This window comes from Hipposideros armiger, unplaced genomic scaffold, assembly GCF_001890085.2.
Source record: "Hipposideros armiger isolate ML-2016 unplaced genomic scaffold, ASM189008v1 scaffold_10, whole genome shotgun sequence".
NCBI lineage: Eukaryota > Metazoa > Chordata > Mammalia > Chiroptera > Hipposideridae > Hipposideros > Hipposideros armiger.
In genome coordinates, this window is record NW_017731360.1 from 3069960 (window position 1) to 3089142 (window position 19183).

The window sequence follows — 19183 nt, forward strand, 5'->3', positions numbered from 1 at the left end:
CCCAAACGGCTCTATATGCTTCTCCACGTGTGCTCTGCAAATAAGTCTAAATGGAGAATCGTTTATGTATTAGCAAATAACAATCACTCCGATTTAAGTACAAACACATTAAAAGTAAATTCCAAAGTGCAACACTAAACTAATTACAGGACATGAGTAATCCAAAATACCAATCCCATTGTGGGCTGTTTCTTCAACTTGTTTTTAGAAGTATGAATGAAGCCTTCCTAACAACTGAGAAAATGATTATATGGGGAGAAAATACATATTAATAAAACTACATTTTTCAATTAGCAATCCAAAAAAGCTAAGGCTTCCAACTCTACGGAGTCCAAAATCCACTGTAAAAATTGTGAACTCACTTCAACTGTTTGTTTGGCATTTGGAGAAATATTTGGCATCGTAATTTTTTTACCAATGTGCTTTTATACAAGTCTTACTAGCGACTTCCCTGAAAATGAAAATAACTTTCCTTAATGAGTGCATATATTTCAGTTCACTTACGCTAACAACAGAGCTATTTACAAAACAAATTCTCAACTGTCCTTCCTAATAGTTGTTATTAGGTTAGACAGAATTCAAGCAGGAAACCGCTTAGCAAACTTCTTCGCAGAGACAATTCAGCACAGGGACTCCTCTGTGATCAGTAACCGAAGGTTAAGGAGCTGCCATAAAACCCACACCCCAAGATAAACAGTATCTGGCCGCTGATTCTTGTGTCAGGGTAACTGCAGAAACAAAAGGCCCAACTCTGTGTATTGTTTTCACTACATTAAAAAAAAAATCATGTTAGCTATCCAGATACATGGATAATTTTTCTAAAGTGAGCATTAAGAAGTTTTCCTGAGGGTAAGCTCTGAAGTCATTTACAAGTAGAGCAATTAAGGAATGGCAAAGCAGATATAAAAGTACACATGGATTATTTATAATAATAAAAGAGCTTTTTTTCCCTAGGTCAAGAATACAGCCAATGTGGGAAGTACTGGGCCAGCTCTTATCCACAAAGGTTCAATTCCAAGTCCTCCAAAAGTCCATCTCTGTTCTCCCTTTTCTAGCCTTAGTATTTCTTTGGATGGCAAACAAGATAGTTATCTGTCTCTTTAAAAATTCATACAAAACTGTATAGCAAAAAAAGAAAAAAACAATGACTTTTTGCTGTCACTTCAAACTTGAGGAAAAGGGATAATTCCTTTCTAATAGTATTGCTACATTGACCGCTTTGGGCTGTTCAGACCTGTTCTGACACAGCTCATCTCCAAAAGCCACCAGATGCCCCGTATTCTGTGGGTGGGTGTGGGGACTATGGACTCCTATCTATCTAGCAAGAAGCCCATCCCACCTCAGTTTTCTTGACTTCTTTTTTCATGCCCAAGCACCAGTCATCAACTAAATAACAGAAGTTGCTCTAGCCTCTTTTTTGGCTACTGTACACTGCTTTCTTCTCTCCTACCACATTGCCAACCCAAAATATCAAGACCCCTGAGGGAAGGCAGACCTGATCTTTTTCACTGCCACTGGTGAGTAACGAAAAGCGGGCGGGAGACACGGGACGCGACTGGCACCAAACAAGTCTTCAAGCACCTTAGTTAGATGAGGAATTTACCACATCCAAACTAATGCCCCTACTAAAACCAAGACCCTTCTTTGGGGCAAGTGTTTTACCTCTCTGTCCCCATTTTTTCATCAATAAAATGACTGACAAAAAAACTCAGAAGCCGGCACAAATTGAGCAGGACATTCCTCTTCCTTACTTCAGTCATATCCTAAAGGTGGAATTAAAAGGGTTAAACTTTTGCTCTTAAAAAAGAAATCATCCCTCCACCTCCATCCCATCAGCTCTGAAATGTGCTATAGAAGAAATCATTTAAGACTCATATCATATTCTACTCCTTCATAAAAACTGGCCAATCTACCTGAAAGTTGGTATTAGCTGACCAGGGACTTGGCCACTTACCTTCTGACTATACTTAAATTTTAATCCCTTGCATCGGGGCAATCCACCTACACCAAATTCAGGCAGCATCAACCTCACTTGGGAAAGAGGAGTTCCAAGAACGAGTCAGGGCTCTGCTACAGAATCCTATCAGGGTGAGGACATGGCTGCCAGCTTCTTTCTATCACAGACAGCAAAAGGTCATATTTCCTTTCAGCTCTTCAGTGAGTGAATTAGTTTCCTGTCCCAATGACATGGCAAACTCCACCCCTTCCATGTTTCATTTTTTAAAGGAACAGGACCATGTTACCAATCAGTAACTTGTAAAGGTAGAAAAAAACTCAATGATATGTATTTTCCATTTGCATACAGAGGGGCAGTAATTATTTCAAGCCTTATTTCCACCCAGAAATCAGTTTCATAAAGCTTTTTTCTTTATTTTTTTTAACACCAGAGAAAATATTAAATAACTGAAGATCATAATGACAAATCTTTGCTGGGAAATATTTTTATTCATTCTTTCAATCAAACTGCTGTTTCTCCCACAGTCGAAATTAAAACATATGGAAGTCTTAAAACAGCTAGTATATTTATTATACAATATTCACAGAAAGCAACATAATTAATCAACTAGTGCTTGAGAAAATCTGAGAAATATACACAAATAATGGACTTAGGTCTCAAGTCACCAGCTTGAAAAAACGAGTAAAATAAAATACATGCAAAATATTTTACACACCAATTTCGTTTATTATTAATTATGCCTCCTAGAGGGACTCTGAAGGAATATCAAGTATGTAGGTGTAAACTCAACTTTATTTCTGGCACTCTGATGTAAGTAATAACGTCGCAGCAAAAGGAAGTGACTTGGAATGAGAGGAATTCTGGGGGACTTTTAGAAAGTAATCTCTGTAGATTTCAATTTATTCTTTTGTGAAATGTGGATAAAATACTGGACATACAACTTTAAAGATTTCAGGATAGTAGAGTAGGTTGAGCTTTACAAACACAAATAAGACACTGCACTAAAAGGTGCTTACAGGAAAGGTAAATACACAATCATTTCACAGTTTTTTAAATCGTTTTACTTTCTCATTAAAACAAGTTTCACAATCTCTGTACTTTATAGTTACTTGGGTAAACTGGTGTGAGTATATTCTCCAAAAATACGATGTTCCAGCAAGTACCAAGAGCATTCATTCTTCTGTTCATTCTATCAGAATTTACTGAACACTTACTCGTGACATGCATTATGCTATATGCAGCAAACAAGAACAAGTTCTCTGTACTGCTGTAATTATAGGTAGAAAATTATCTTTTATTATGTCTTCAGGTTCATAATATGGCTTTGGAGGTTTTCTTTTGCTTGCACCAGAGTCAAGTCAGAAAGGAGGTCACTAGTAGGACTTTTCCAAATCACATTCCCTCTTTGAAGTTTTATGTGTTAAAAATAGAGATAGGGCCAGCCAAGTGGCTCAGTTGGTTAAGAGCTCGCTCAAGAGTTTGAGCTCTGAGCAACAGCAGTTCGAGTCCAGCCCGAGCTGAGCAGCCGCTGAGCTGCCAACAGGTAGCAGGATGGCTCAGCTTAAAAAAAAAAAAAATAGAGATAACACTTTACTTAATAAGTATTAATAATGGTTCATTAATTGTGACAAATGTGCCATACTAATCTAAGATGTTAAATTGGGCACAGGGAATATAGAAACTGTTATGGGTTAAACTGTATCCCCTCCCCCCAAAATAAATATTTAAATGCTGAAGTCCTAATCCCAAGTACCTCAGAGTGTGATGTCATTAGGAGATAGGATTTTTATATAGATATACGACTGGTATCCTTCTATAAAGGGAAAATCTGGACACAGAGATGTGCGAAGGGACAACGATGAGAAGAGACATAGGGAGAAGATATGACCATCTATAAGCCAAGGAGAGAGGCCTGGAGCTTATAGGTCTCAGAAGGAACCAATCCTGCCAACACTTTGATTTGTTCATTTCTAGCCTCCAGATCTGTGGGACAATAAATTGCCGTTGTATAAGCCACCCAGTCTGTGGTACTTTGTTACAGCAACCCTAGCAAACTAATACAGGAATTCTGTACTATCCTTGCAACCACAGAAAGTTTATTTAAAAAAAGACAGGGGTAATGGTATCCATATCTGTCACCTTGCAGCTGCCTACTCGAATGCTCCTGTGCACTGATCCTTTGAAGTCATAAGGAAGTGTCTTGGAATGCTAAGACCCAAGGGAATGATGGTAAAACTTCCTTATCCGGTCTCGGAATGCTGATGCCACCCCGGGGATCATATGCATGTGTGAAAGCACAACTTGTGTTTGATCACAATGAGTTTCGGTGAAGCAGCTGCCAGACAAATCAAATCAACTAACTGGGTATAGATATTCAAATTGACTTCTTTGTGGCTGTGGCCCACAGAAACTCTCCTTTGACTCTTTTATTTCTTAACTCTTTGCCGCCCCTCCTCGAGCCTCCCAGCCCAAGTCACGCGGAACGCGATACATATCTCAGTTATGCCAAGGCAGACAGACAGATAACTGGGAAATCCCTGCTTGATGGAAAGGAAACCCATAATCCCAACAACTGAGCTACGACTCAAATTCTGGTTTCATTCCATGTTTTCTGTAATATAATGTTACTACATGATGGGCATAAAGGTGGGTATGAGGGAATATGCTGATGCAAATATTCAATTTAAAGTGTCCAAATGGACAGAGCCCTTGATGTGAGTCACTTTATAATAATGGACCAGGTTCTGCAGCTAGTAATAGTTTTGATACCAAAAAAGAACTGGGTTCAAATCTTAGCTCCTCCATTCCTTAGCTGGATAAGAGACTCAATCTTCCAAAAGTGATCGCCAAGGAATTTAAATTAGTAAGTGTATGTTAACTGCCTGGCATAGAGCAGATGAGTTCACACCATTAGCTATGTTTAGCCTGTAACCCCAGAGCAGGGGTGGAACTTCTCTGAGCAAAGAGACTTCACCACTGATTCCATTTTCTTGCTATTAGTAATAAGTAATCAGATCTTCTGACACAGAATGAAGTGTTTTATATCTTTAATGGCTAAATTGGCATGTGCTGCACTGAGATGTATAGAAGCAAGAGAAGGTCATATTCTAAGGCCATGAACTTTAGAGAACAAATCTCTTCGCCGCTAGATGTTAGCAGGAAAAATCAACAGCAAGCTGAGGGGGGCCTTCATTTGGAACTTGTTCATCACAATACCCCCCAGCATAGGCAACCTGTATCTTCTGAGAATTTGCTCCATGGATGTCTATTAAGCTCAGGATCATCCATGCAGTTAAACTCTCATCATTTACATCAACAGCATAGCATTAATTTAAATAATCTCGATTCACCCTAGATGCTCCTTCTCCTATATCCTCAGGGGAGGGTAAAAGCCCATTTTAGTTCCTGTTTTAAATGGATGTGTGTTACCATGAGGGAATTTTTTTCTCTCATTTTTTGAAGAGGCGCTCTTAGCTCTTCTAACTTAATAAAGACATTATAATGACCTATTACTTCCTTCCACCACTCATTGTGGCAAACCTTTCTGAAAACTAAACAGCCAATCATGACATTCAACTAATTATTTTTTTAAATGCAATTACTATTACTAATACTTTGGGCTGAATCAGTGGTACATATTGCAATCACCTACAGAGCTTTAAAAAAAAAAAGTCCATTTATCAAGATTCTTCTTCAGGAAATCTGGAAAGGGATTCAGAACCAGTGGTTGATGGCTACTCTTTGCAGATTCCAAGGACTAGGGCTATGGTTTCTCTTCATCAGTCATCCCACCACAGATACACTCACTGACACCCACTCTTTACATGGAGTTCTATATAAAGATTGTTTGCAGGGCCGGCTGATTGGCTCAGTTGGTTAAGAGCTCGCTCAAGAGTTTGAGCTCTGAGCAACAGCGGTTCGAGTCAGCCCGAGCTGAGCAGCCGTGAGCTGCCAACAGGTGGCGGGATGGCTCAGCTAAAAAAAAAAAAAAAGATTGTTTGCAACTTTATGAGAAATAAGTTGTTTGACAGGCCGGTTGAGTGGCGAGTTGGTTAAGAGCTGGCTTGGGACGCCAGAGGGCCTCGGTTCGGATCCCACATATGAGGGCCAGTGACACTGCCCTCTACAGCTAAGATGCTGAACAACAGCTCAACCTGGAGCTGGGTTGCCGTGAGTTGCCGGCGACAGCGTAAGCTGCAGTCCCCTGCTGCAGTGCGTTGCCATGGGCTACCGTGTGTAGCCAGCAGCCAGTGTTGAGTGACCAGCAGCCGCAATGAGCAGCTATCCAGAGGCTGGCGACTGATCTGCCTTGCCCGGGAAGAGCGCAATGATGGTGCCAACTTGGGCCAGTGAAGCAACGTCCTCCACAACTAGACTGAAGAACAAAGGGACAGCAACTTGTCTGTGCCCCTTCCCCCAATTCCCCAGCGCTGTTCCCATCCCCCAATTCTCCAATAAAAATAAAAAAAATAAGTTGCCTGACATCTTTGATAGACATTGGTCTTTTATAGGATCAAATCATCTTCCTCAAAGAAGTCTATCACACAGAGATTTAGAGGGGAAAAATGATTTGTGTTGAAGTTTATTTCGTATGTTAATCTATCACTGCTTTGAATTATGTTTGGAATATGGGAAGATATTGTTCAATAATTCATATTCATTTATCTATTCCTTCAGAAGTATGAGCTCTTTGAGCTGCACTGTCCAATACACATGTGGCTGCTGAGCTCTTAAAATAAAGCTGGTCTGAAGTGAGATGAGCTGTAGGTATAAAACAAATACTACATGATTTTGAATAGTACAAAAATCAGAATGTAAAATATCTTATTAACTACTTTTATATTAATTGCATGTTGAAAGGAGAATGTGTTGGATATATTAAATTACATAAAATAAACCATTAAAATTAATTTCACCTGCTTTTTATTTAATGTGGCTGCTAGAAAATTTAATTACATGTGGTTCCCACTAGACTTCTCTTGGATGGTACTATCATAAAAGATAACAAGATTATGTCTTCAAATGTTCAAGTTTTTGAACCTGACCCAAAATTATTTAGTCACTTTTAAATTTGCCATTTAGTTTTGCAGTTTCTAGTCTCTACCCACTAAGACTATCTTGTTATCAACTAACTGATGTCTTTCTATTTACATCTTACTTCATCATTTACATCTGTATTTCACCATAAATTTGGGGAGAGGGGGAAAGAAATGTCTTAAATACACATACAAGTCTACATAAAAAAACAAAAATGATTTCAAGATCTCCTATCATTTTGGATCTTACCAGTCACCTGAGAGTCTACAAAGGAAATTAAAAAGAACCCAACTTGTTGCTTCCATTTAAAATGAATGAAGGCACTGTTGAAAGCTATCTAAGTTTGGAGACAATTCAACTACTTCCAACCCAGGTAGATCCAAACACGCAACCAGAGCTTAGTTCAGATACACGTGGTCAGTGCAGCTCCCCTCTCTGGGATTTCCTTCAGGAACAGCATATAACCTACCTACAGAAATAGATCTAATTATTTCCTAGGACATCTTATGTATTTGGCTTTTTAAAAAAGTAACAAAACTGAATTCATCATATTAATAATTAAAGCTCTGGTTCTCCATAATTTCAAAACTCTCAATGATCTGGCCCCTGCCTACTTCTCCAACATCATCTCAACCCACTGTCTCACATTTCAACCATTCTCTCCATGCCAAAATGGCCTTCTTTCTGTTCCCTGAACAAGCCAGGCATTTACAGTCTCAGCACCTTTACACTTGCCATTGTCTCCACATAAACATTCTGCTACAGTTTCAAGCATGGCTGGCTCCTTTCTCATCCTTCAGATCTCAGCTCATCACCTTCTTGAAAAGGTCTTCCTTTAGTATATTATCTAATGAAACCTCACGGCTCCTCCACCTCCAAGTTATCTTGTGGTCCTATTTCTTTCCTAGCACTTAGGAAAATCTGAAACAATCTTATCTGCTTCCCAAACCAGAAAGTAAGCGCCCAAGAACAGGGCTCCTGTTTGTCTTGCTCACTGCCGGTTTCCCTGTAACATGCACTCAAGTGCCTACTGAATGAATGAATTAAAACAAAAATCAGGGCCGGCCAAGTGGCGCGATGGTTAAGAACTGGCTTGGGACACCAGAGGGCCCCGGTTCGGATCCCACATATGAGGGTCAGTGACACTGCAACTTGTCTGTTCCCCTTCCCCCAATTCCCCAGCACTGTTCCCATCCCCCCAATTCCCCAATAAAAATCTTAAAAAAAAAAAAGAATAAAACGACAACAACTTGTCTGTTCCCCTTCCCCCAATCCCCCAGTACTGTTCCCATCCCCCCAATTCCCCAATAAAATAAATAAATACATACATACATACATACATAAATCAAAAGCAGCCTTAAAAGACAAAAATCTTAGAGGTTAAAATCCAGCACGCTTATTTAAAAAATTATGTCAACTGGCTTCCTATGTACATGTCCTTCTAGTCTTTATTTTTAAATGTCCAATACTTAAGTCTCTTGAAGAACTGCCATATTTTGGTATGGATTAAAAAAAAAAGATGAAAATAATTATATTCTGTTTGCTGAGGCTGGAGAGGGAAAGCTTGCATCACTAAGTATTTAAGATAAATAAGGCTACAATAATAAAAACATTGAGTATTAACACAAGATTAGACAGATAAATAGAACAAAATACAACATTTAGAAATATATCCTATAATATACTCTTACAAAGGTAGCTTTCAAATCACTAGGAAAAATGATATATCAACATTTGGGACAACTGATTAACAATGTGGTACAAAAAGTTAGATTCCATCATCTAGCCATAAACAGAAATAAAATTCCAGTTATATTAAAGAAATGTAAAAAAGCAAGCCATTAAAAAGAAAATAATGGGCCAGCCGAGTGGCGCATTGGTTAAGAGTTGGCTTGGGACGCCAGCTCTGAGCAGCATGTCCCAGGTTTGAATCCCACATGAGGGCCAGTGACGCTGCGCCCTCTATAGCTAAGATGGTGAACAACAGCTCGACATGGAGCTGGGCTGCCATGAGGTGACCGTGTGGGCTGCAGTGGGGCTGCAGTGGGCTGCCGTAAGCTACCATGAGTGGCCTGCAGCCAGCGTGAACTGCCAAGAGCCGCCATGAGTCACTGTCCAGTGGCTGATGACCAATACGCCTCACCCGGGAAGAGCGCAATGATAATACCAACACGGGCCAGTGAGGTGACATCCTCCACAACTAGACTGAAGAACAAAAGGACAGCAACTTGTCTGTTCCTCTCCCCCAATTCCTCAATAAAATCTTTTAAAAAATAAAAATGCAGAGAAAAACTTGTTAACGAGAACCAGGTGACAAGCGAGTACAACCCCAATTGTACTCGTATCCAAGTAACGTATGCATAAAGAGACTATTCACCAAAATATTAACAATTATATATAGGTCAAGTTTAGAAATGGCCTTTTTCAATGTTTCCAAATGAATAAACATGTTATTAAAGAACTCAAAAGTCAGTTAAAATAAAAAACTAACTGCTGATTCTACAACTTAGAAAGGAATCAGAGAAGATTCCTTTGTCATTTTACTTCAGTTTGTTAAACTGAAAAGCAAACACTGCTTAATAAGAACCCAGAACTTCCATTAAGGAATCTTATCAATAAACAACTCTTAACATAAGACCGGTTTTATGTGAGTGAGATTATTAGTTCCTTTTATCACCATGCACTTACCTTATGAACGATTCAACCTGCACCAGATCCCAAGCAGACACTAGCTCCGCAAAGGAACACTAGCAGTGCCGCCGGCTTCTCTAGTTTACAAAGTCAGGACACAACTCTGGAACAAGGAAATAAACAGTGATAAATAGCTACCCAACCCTTGCAGGCTGCATCTTGAAATATTGATGCTTAAAATCTATAAGCAAAAACTACTCTGGTCCTCAATTTCACTCCAAGTGGACACCAGCTTCTCTCTTAAAGTATACTAGCCTGAGTCTGTCTGCCTGCCTGTCTGTCTCTCACGCACATTTCTATCCATCCAACTTCCTCTGGTAAAACCTTCCTCTTGTACCCTGATACTTTCACTGGCAACATTTCAGGTGCTATGGTTTGTGTTATGCAAGACTAATTCACAAATTCCATCATTCAACCTGGAGAATTACTTCAGAAGAATTAGATATCTGAAACAAAAAAAAAAATTAACCAACGAATGCTGAACTAAATTTAACAAACACATTTCAAGTTAAAATAACTCCCCATCCTCATCCCTCAAAGTACACACACACACACACACACACACACACACACACACACACCCTTCTGATCCAGTTTGTTTGTTTGTTTTTTAACATTTTTTATTGGGGAATTGGGGGGATGGGAACAGTGCTGGGGAATCAGGGGAAGGGGAACAGACAAGTTGCTGTCGTTTTTTGTTCTTCAGTCTAGTTGTGGAGGACGTTGCTTCACTGGCCCAAGTTGGCACCATCATTGTGCTCTTCCCGGGCGAGGCAGATCAGTCCCCGGCTTCTGGACGGCCGCTCCCACTGGCTGCTGGCTACATATGGTAGCCCATGGCAACCCACTGCCACAGGGGCTGCATGCAGCTTACGCCGTCGCCGGCGACTCAGGCAACCCAGCTCCAGGTTGAGCTGTTGTTCAGCATCTTAGCTGTGGAGGGCAGTGTCACTGGCCCTCATTGTGTGGGATCCGAACCGAGGCCCTCTGGCGTCCCAAACAAGTTCTTAACCATCGCTCCACTCGGCTGGCCCCTGATCCAGTTTTTTAAATATTCCCAAATCTAAACATTACTAACATGGCCATACATTCAAGTTATGTAGAATGTTACCAAAATAAATAAGAAAACAAAGTTCCAAGATCAACAAGCTCATGTATGTAGTTAATGTCCTCACTTCTATCTTATTAAAGCTGTATGGTTCGTTTACATTACTAATAAAATAGAAAAGCATCCATGACTCAAATAATCTGAAGATGCAGGCTTGACATTAATCTTTTCTTTTTCACTTACTCAGCATTCACTCAGTGAAGGTTTTTCTGAAACCTGTGGCTTACACATAGCTTAACCCTTGCCTATTTAGCCAGGAAAGAAAGGAGTGTAAACTATGGTCTCCTAGTACATGTGGAACCCTCAGCCTAGAAAGCTCCCCCACTCTTACCAAACTCCTCCTCATTTCTCTGAGGGTCTCCTCCAGCAAACGGTCCCTGCCTCTCCCAGGCTGAGTCAGGTACTGCCTCTCTGTTACCCTAGACATGTCTCTCCTTACACTCATCTCATTAGATCTGTTAATAGGTCAACTTCCCTTAACAGTGATATGTGTCTGCTGAATAAACTGATTCCTCAAGCAATAAACTTTTGACCTATACCTAAGGTAATCAGGTCATTAACATTACAAACAGGCAATAAGAACCTACTCTTAAAGCTAATAGGATCAGACTGTTTTGTCCAGATGAAGTCAGTATTCAGTCAAACCCTTTACCAAGTTAATGGTAATACTGATCTATATTTACTTAGTTGATAAATAGTAAACACATAGGACTTCCAAAAACTCACTGTTTCAAAATACTTGTGCACATATTCTTGCAGGTTATTCTAGGTTACATCAGCCAAAACTTCTTTCCCTATTTCTAACTGGGTACAAGGGTTCACATCCGCCAGTCTGAGGAAAATCCCGATGACTGCTACAGGACTGAAAATCTTACTCGACAACTCGTTGAATTAAAAAAGGAACTATTCCGGGCCGGCCGAGTGGCACGATGGTTAAGAACTGGCTTGGGATGCCAGAGGGCCCCGGTTCGGATCCCACATATGAGGGCCAGTGACACTGCCCTATACAACTAAGATGCTGAACAACAGCTCAACCTGGAGCTGGGCTGCTGTGAGTCGCTGGCGACGGCGTAGGCTGCAGCCCCTGTGGCAGTGGGTTGCCATGGGCTACCGTGTGTGGCCAGCAGCCAGTGTGAGCGGCCAGCAGCCGCAGTGAGCGGCTGTCCAGAAGCCGGCGGCTGATCTGCCTCTCCAGGGAAGAGCGCAATGATGGTGCCAACTTGGGCCAGTGAAGCAACGTCCTCCACAACTAGACTGAAGAACAAAACGACAGCAACTTGTCTGTTTCCCTTCCCCTAACCCCCCAGCACCCCCCAATTCTCCAATAAAAATCTTTAAAAAAAAAAAAAAAAAGGAACTACTCCAATACATCCATACTTAAAATTCGACTCAGATAGCAAACACAAAGTCTTCCATTTTATTACCCCATCCTGTTTCTTTCCTATTAATTAACCTCTTCTTGGATGTTGGCGAATTTTATTTATCTTCCCAACAAGTCGATTTTCCATTGTCTCAATGGGTGCAGAAAAAGATCTGAGGCTCTGGCCCTTAGTTATTCTGTGACAGTAAGGAGACACCTGAAGCCCTGAGTCACCCCTGCCACCAGTCTATGCACCACAACCACAGCCTGTCCTGTGTCACCTGGCTGTTCATAGGCATACTTTTTGACCCGTCTCCTGAACCTGCCTTAGTCAGATACCCGAACCTCCCTTAATCAGATACCTTTTCCCCTTCTACAGTTTCCCTTCTAATTGTCCACTTAAGTACCTACCACAATGCTAGGCTCTATTCTAAGCAATGGAGATTCAACAATTAAAAAATCTCTTCACTCCTGGAGCTTACATTCTAGGGGGTACATGGGTGAATAAGAGTTACAATTTTATATAAAGTGGTCAGGGAAGACCTCTCTCATGAGACAGCTGAGCAAGAGACTTGAAGAATATATGCTGAGCCTTAACTGAAGGCAGAGGGAACCGAACAAGAAACAGCGAGTGCAAAGACCCTGGGGAGGGGACATGCTTGGCATATCTGAGTGAGAAAAAGAGTGGCTGCAATGCAAAAAGTTGCCAGGGAACAGCGGGAACATCAATCAGGTCAGAGATATGAGTGAATGGATAGAGGGACTTGCAAGCCATCGTAAGGGCTCTAGTTTTCCTCTGGGTAATGTGGGCAGCCACTGGAGTGTTTTGAGCAAAGGAGCAATATGAGCAGAATTATGTTTCAAATGGATCTTCTTGTGCTGAGTGAAGAACAGACTTGAATGGAGCAAGGGCAGAAGAAATTGGTAGATACTGCTTACAATAATCCAGGTAAAGGACAGCAGTGGCTTAGACCAGTGTGTAGCTCAGAATACTCCGAAGTCCCATTTACTACTAGGCCTTATGTAACATATCTCCTGAATCCAAACAAACAGTGAACACTAATATTTTAGGACCATAACATTTCTTTTTTTTCTTTTTAGCTGAGCCATCCTGCCACCTGTTGGCAGCTCAGCGGCAGCTCAGCTTGGGCTGGGAATCGAACCGAAGGACCATAACATTTCTATCTCCTTTGGTTGAAGACGACTGAATTTTTTTTTAACTCATCTCAGGCACCCCTGCTAATTTTCTGGGACATAGAACGTAAGGAAACACAAGGATGACCTTGCCTGCTCCTGTGAACTGAGGTCAAAGTCAGTCCTTTAAAACACCAGGCATTACATACTTATATAATACTTACAAACTAATGTGTTCTCGCTTCAAAAACATGATGACACCAATAAAAGTGAACAACAGGACAGTATCTTCTACTCAAATTAAGCCAAAGTATCCAATAAATAACAAAATTTAATCTTAGCCGCTCCCCATTGAAAATAAAATTAGGAATTGATAAGATTATGACAGCTGAGTAAATAAGACTTTGTTTTACCAAAGAGAGCTGCAATGTCTGCTCCAAGTAGCTCCCACAGTATCAGCAGGAACCAAGATCGAATCCAAGACTGCAGAATTACTATAAATGGCCTTAGAAAGACAGATACTTCCCAATGGGTCGTGTACACAAGACCGTCTACACTTTGCCAATAAAAGATGGCACACGGGCCAAATTTAGCCCACCCTGTTTCTGTACCAACCATGAACTAACAATGGGTTCTGCATTTTTAAATGGTTGAAAAAAGTTCAAGAGTATTTCACAATGTGTAGAAATTCTATTAAATTCCCATTTAAACATCCATAAATAGTTTTACTGGAACACTACCACGTTCATTCTTTTACAGATAGCTGCTTTCACACTATGGCAGCAAAGCTGAGTAGTTGGAATGGAGGCTGCATGCCGTGGTCTCACCACTTTGCAATGCTACAAATTGCAGTGACGTTCTAATTCAACATGCATTCCATCATATCACATTTCATTATTATTTTTAAATTACCAGTGCATATCCATTATGTCAAAACAAGAAAAGTGGACTTTGAATGTTACCCATTTAAGGCACAGTGTGGAGTGTGGATTATTTTATTATCGAATTAAGATGGTAAAGCACTGTTTATTATTAAATGACAGCATAGCTGTGCCAAGGATACAACATATTAACATTACCAAACTAAGCACTCATCACAATATGCCCAACTCACAGAAAACCAACTATTAGAAAATTTAAAATACCTCATCACAACAGAAAATCTTCACAAAAAATAAAAATGAGGCTACAACCAAAGTAAGTTTCTGAGTGGTTCATTTGTTAGCATAACGAGGAAAGCTGTTACTACTATATTACTATACTATCATTTAATTACTATATATTTAAGATTTTTTTTAAATTGGGGTATTGAAGGACAGGAACAGTGTTGGGGAATTGGGGAAGGGGAACAGCCAACTTGTCCTTCAATTTTAGTTGTGGAGGGCACAGCTAGCTCAGCTTCAAGTCCAGTTGCCATCTGGCTGCTCAAGATGTCACGGTCAATCTTAGTTGCAGGGGGCACAGCTCACCATCCCATGTGGGAGTCAAACCGGCAACCTTGTTGTCAGGAGCATGTACTCTCACCAGCTGAGTCATCCTGCCGCCTGCTGGCAGCTCAGCGGCAGCTTAGCTCAGGCGCAGCTCACTGGCCCATGTGGGAATCGAACGGGGGGACCCTGTAGCTCAGACTCACGCTCCTAACTAACTGAGCTATTCAGCCCGCCCCCTCAATTACTATATTACTTATAGTAAACTAATTAAACCATGTTTGACTACAGCAGTCAAAGAAATGTGTCCAGAGAAAATAACTTGCTTAAGACTACTAGCCTTTTGGCTTGAAGAGTTAGGAACAACGGGAGCAACATTGGTAGTCAATTAAAACATAAGGCAGGTGGAGGGGAAAGGCGCTCACCTAAGTAACTGAGGGAAGAGTGGAATAGGGAAGAATAAATGCAAAAGAAACTGCACAAAACCACCATATTCTAGTTGAGAAGAGTTGTTTCCCATGGGCGTTTGGGTTAACGATTCTGAAACCACTATATGTGTATACTGGAATTAATAAATAAATGGATGGCAGATGGTGAGAGCCAAGTTTCTCACTGTTGGAAGCGGGAGGTTATAGACAAGAAAGACAAAAAGCTTAGAAATGATTGACATGGGACTGTATTAGTTGGAGATATCATTATGAACTCATGTTTAGCTTAATATAGGTACAAATGAAATATCAGAACTGTATGTCAACAATAATTAAATATATATATGTAGTCATGGGAGGTGGAATATAGCATAAGGAAGACAGTCAATGGTATTTTAACAGTTATATAAGACGTCAGAGGGGTAGTAGCTTGAGGGAGGGAGGTTATCACTTTGTGAGGGGTGTAAATGTCTAACTATTATGTTGCTTTGTACACCTGAAACTAATAAAAAGAACTATCAGCACTATTCACACTTTTCTATATGTATATAGAATGTGTCAGCATACACATTTCCTATATGTGTACACACATATATTCTCTAGGTATACGGGATACATGTTAGTATACATACATACATACATTTCTTTGCTCAGTCAGCTGAGAAGACCTAGAAGCAATAATACTCCAGTAACAATGAGCACACCTAGAACCCAGACCTTATTTCTAATACCATCCATCCTCCAATCAAAGAAACCAGGGCTCCTTGGAGAAATGGCTGGTTCTAGGGCTGGGGCAGGGAATACACAGGATGAGGTTGGAGTATCTTGTAGGGCCAGAAAGGAAGAAAGTGCTTCAAAAAAAAAAAAAATGTGCCACAATCTTCATTGGGGTTTTTCAAAAGGACACTCCTGTCCAACTGAAAGAGCTCTCAATAGCCAAATTCGGAAAAATATGAAAATAAAGTAGTATCGGATTATAACTCAAAGTACAAAATATCCATGAGTCCATATTAATAGAAACAAATGACAGAATAAATAAATAGGTGAAAAGACCAAGCTACCACACAGAATTCCAAATAATTTATGTATATACTGTCTCCTCAAGGAGGTGGAACATTCCTCTCCACTTTAAGTGATTTCATTCCAAAGACTACTGGATGGAGGGGACAGGAGGAAGTAATCTGCATTGGAGAAGCCCAGCCAGATGGTCAAGGTTAATGTCAACAATAGTCACATTGATAGCATGTATTCCGTCACATTATGTGATGAAAACAGCACTTTACCTCTGTGGTCTTTCTACCCCAAATCAGTAACACCAATCTAATCATGAGAAAAATATCAGACAAACCCAACTGAGAAAGACTCTACAAAGTACCTAACCAGCACTCCTCAAAACTGTCAATGTCACCCAAAAACAAGAAAAGTCTGAAAAACTGTCACAGCCAAGAGGAGCCCAAGGAGACATGGAACCCAAGGAGACATAACAATTAAATGTGTTATCTTAAATGGGATCCTGGGACAAAAAAAGGACATTAGGAAAAACTAAGAAAATCTAAATCGAGGACATATGGATTTAGTCAATAAAAACTTATCAATAGTACAGCATAAGGAACATAGGCAATGATATTGGAATGGCTATGTACGGTGTCAGACGGGTAATAGATTCGCTGGGGTTATCACTTTGTGAGGAGTGTAAATGTCTCATTATTTTGCTTTGTACACCTGAAACTAAAAAAAAGAATGTATCAATACTGGCTCATTAATTGTGACTGATGTACCATACTAATGTAAGATGTTAACAGGCAAATGCATACGGAATATGCATGTATGTACTATCAGCTGATTTTCTATAAATCTTAAACCGTTCAAATAAAGCATGTTTAAAAAGAAAAAAGGCAAATGATTTTGAGTGGTGTTCCCTGACTCTTGATGATTCGACAGATACTACTGATACTGCTCATTGTTTACTGGAGAGGTCAATGGCCAAGTTTGAAGTGACCGACAGCCTCCATGAATAATCTGTGTGGGACTACAGAGATTTTTTTTCAAAGTTGAAAGAAAACTAATTCAATACAACCTGAACTTGAATCTGTTAACAGGTGTCACAAATGATGGTGGTAAAAATATGTGTGGTGAAGAAAGGGCTTAGTTGGACCAATTTACAAAGCTTGTGAAAATATCAAGTATTTGAAGTACATGATCAATCATTCTCTGTACTATTTTCACCAGCAGGTACTCTTCCAAAAAAAATTTTAAGCTATCACGTTATTATTGAGCCAGTATTGTCAAGAGTGGCCTTCATTTGCTCTCAATTCATTTTTGTCGTCTTAACCATTTTCAGCTCTGTGAACTTTGGTCAAAAATAGAAAGTGAGTCCTGACCTGGCCTACCGAACAGTTCAATGGCTTAGCAGTGGTAAAATTCTATTGATTTTCTTTTTAGCTCAGGGCTGAATCTGAAAATTTTCTAAACAAGAAGACACAGCCTTAAACACTCTTACTGACTACGTACGAATGGCTTTGGGAATTAGCTTTTCCGTAGACTTGATGTTTCTTAACGAATTCAATCGAAAATTACAAGGCAAAATAGCACTTCTTTGGGATACAGCAAATTAATTTTACCATTGTTTTTTTTAATCACAAGTAATGTCAAGTTACTTTATTCTCTCTTGCTATCAAACGTTAAAACAACCAATAACATCTCCATTCCCACACAAATCTTAAGCAGGCATATTTTCTTAACTCAAACTATACAGTTCCAACATATTTCCAACCTCAATGCAAGTGCAAAGGAAATATCCATCTTTCAAAATCCACCCTACTGTGCAATTGAGGAGCTTCCATCTAATCTTCAATTGCAAATGACTAATCTGCAGTGCAAAGACATGCTAAAAGGCAAATATCAATAATCTAACAGAATTCTGTCTTCCAGGTGATGAATATGCCCAATTAAAATCATGTGCTCAGAAAAATCATATGCTTGCGGATTATTAGTATTTGGCAGTACCTCTCTGTGTGAAAAGACATTTTTCAAAGATGACATACGCTCGTATGTAAAATATTACAGATTTCAACACACACAGATGAATATTTGCCATCAATTTTGACAGATGAAGGTAACTTTGAACCCAAATAAAACGTTATCCCCCCAAAAGAATTCCATTCTTCTAACAGATCTGTATTACAAAAATTGTATTCAAGTATTGTATTTTGAATTCTGCCAATAAAAAAAGTTTTCTCTCGTTATATAAGTACCTACATAATATCCTCAATTTTGCCCCTTTGCCCCAAAGCCTAAAGTATTATCTGGACCTTCACAGAAAAAGTTTGCCAACATTGGTTCTACATCATTTGCCCAACAAAGGCATTTAGTGCAAATGCCAAAGATAAACCCTTAAAGACTTGAAGTATTTCTGAAAACTCTAAGGTCTCAAATGGCAGAAATTCATTTTTTTTAAGGTATTTATTGGGGAATTGGGGGATGGGAACAGCGTTGGGGAATTGGGGGAAAGGGAACAGACAAGTTGCTGTCTTTTTGTTCTTCAGTCTAGTTGTGGAGGACAGCGCGCTTCACTGGCCCAAGTTGGCACCATCATTGCGCTCTTCCCGGGCGAGGCAAATCAGTCGCCTGCTTCTGGATGGCCACTCACAGCGGCTGCTGGCCGCTCACGCTAGCTGCCGGCTACACATGGTAGCCCACGGCAACCCACTGTAGCAGGGGCTGCAGCCTATGCTGTCGCCAGCGACTCACGGCAGCCAAGCTCCAGGTTGAGCTGTTGTTCAGCATCTTAGCTATAGAGGACAGTGTCACTGGTCCTCATATGTGGGGTCCGAACTGAGGCCCTCTGGCGTCCCAAGCCAGTTCTTAACCAACGCGCCACTCGACTGGCCCCAGAAACTCATTTTTAAATACTTATCCAGCAACTTACAGTAAGGCAAATAAAATTAGTACCATATTTGCCGGCGTATAAGACGATTTTTTGGCCCTGAAAAATATGCCTCCAAGTGGGGGGTCGTCTTATACGCCAGGTACACTTCAGAT

General features: G+C 40.2%; 1 protein-coding gene across 3 annotated transcripts in view; it reads right to left on the reverse strand.

Moving 5' to 3' along the window:
* THRAP3 (thyroid hormone receptor associated protein 3) overlaps positions 1-19183 on the reverse strand; it is a 63357-nt gene that overhangs the window by 32138 nt on the left and 12036 nt on the right. For 2 of the 3 annotated variants that reach the window (XM_019658508.1, XM_019658490.1), the window contains exon 2: positions 9683-9788. The exons of the other annotated variant lie outside the window; for it this stretch is intronic. The gene's annotated coding sequence lies outside the window, so the exon portion shown is untranslated. The remainder of the gene's footprint in view (positions 1-9682; positions 9789-19183) is intronic. 3 annotated transcript variants of the gene reach the window in all.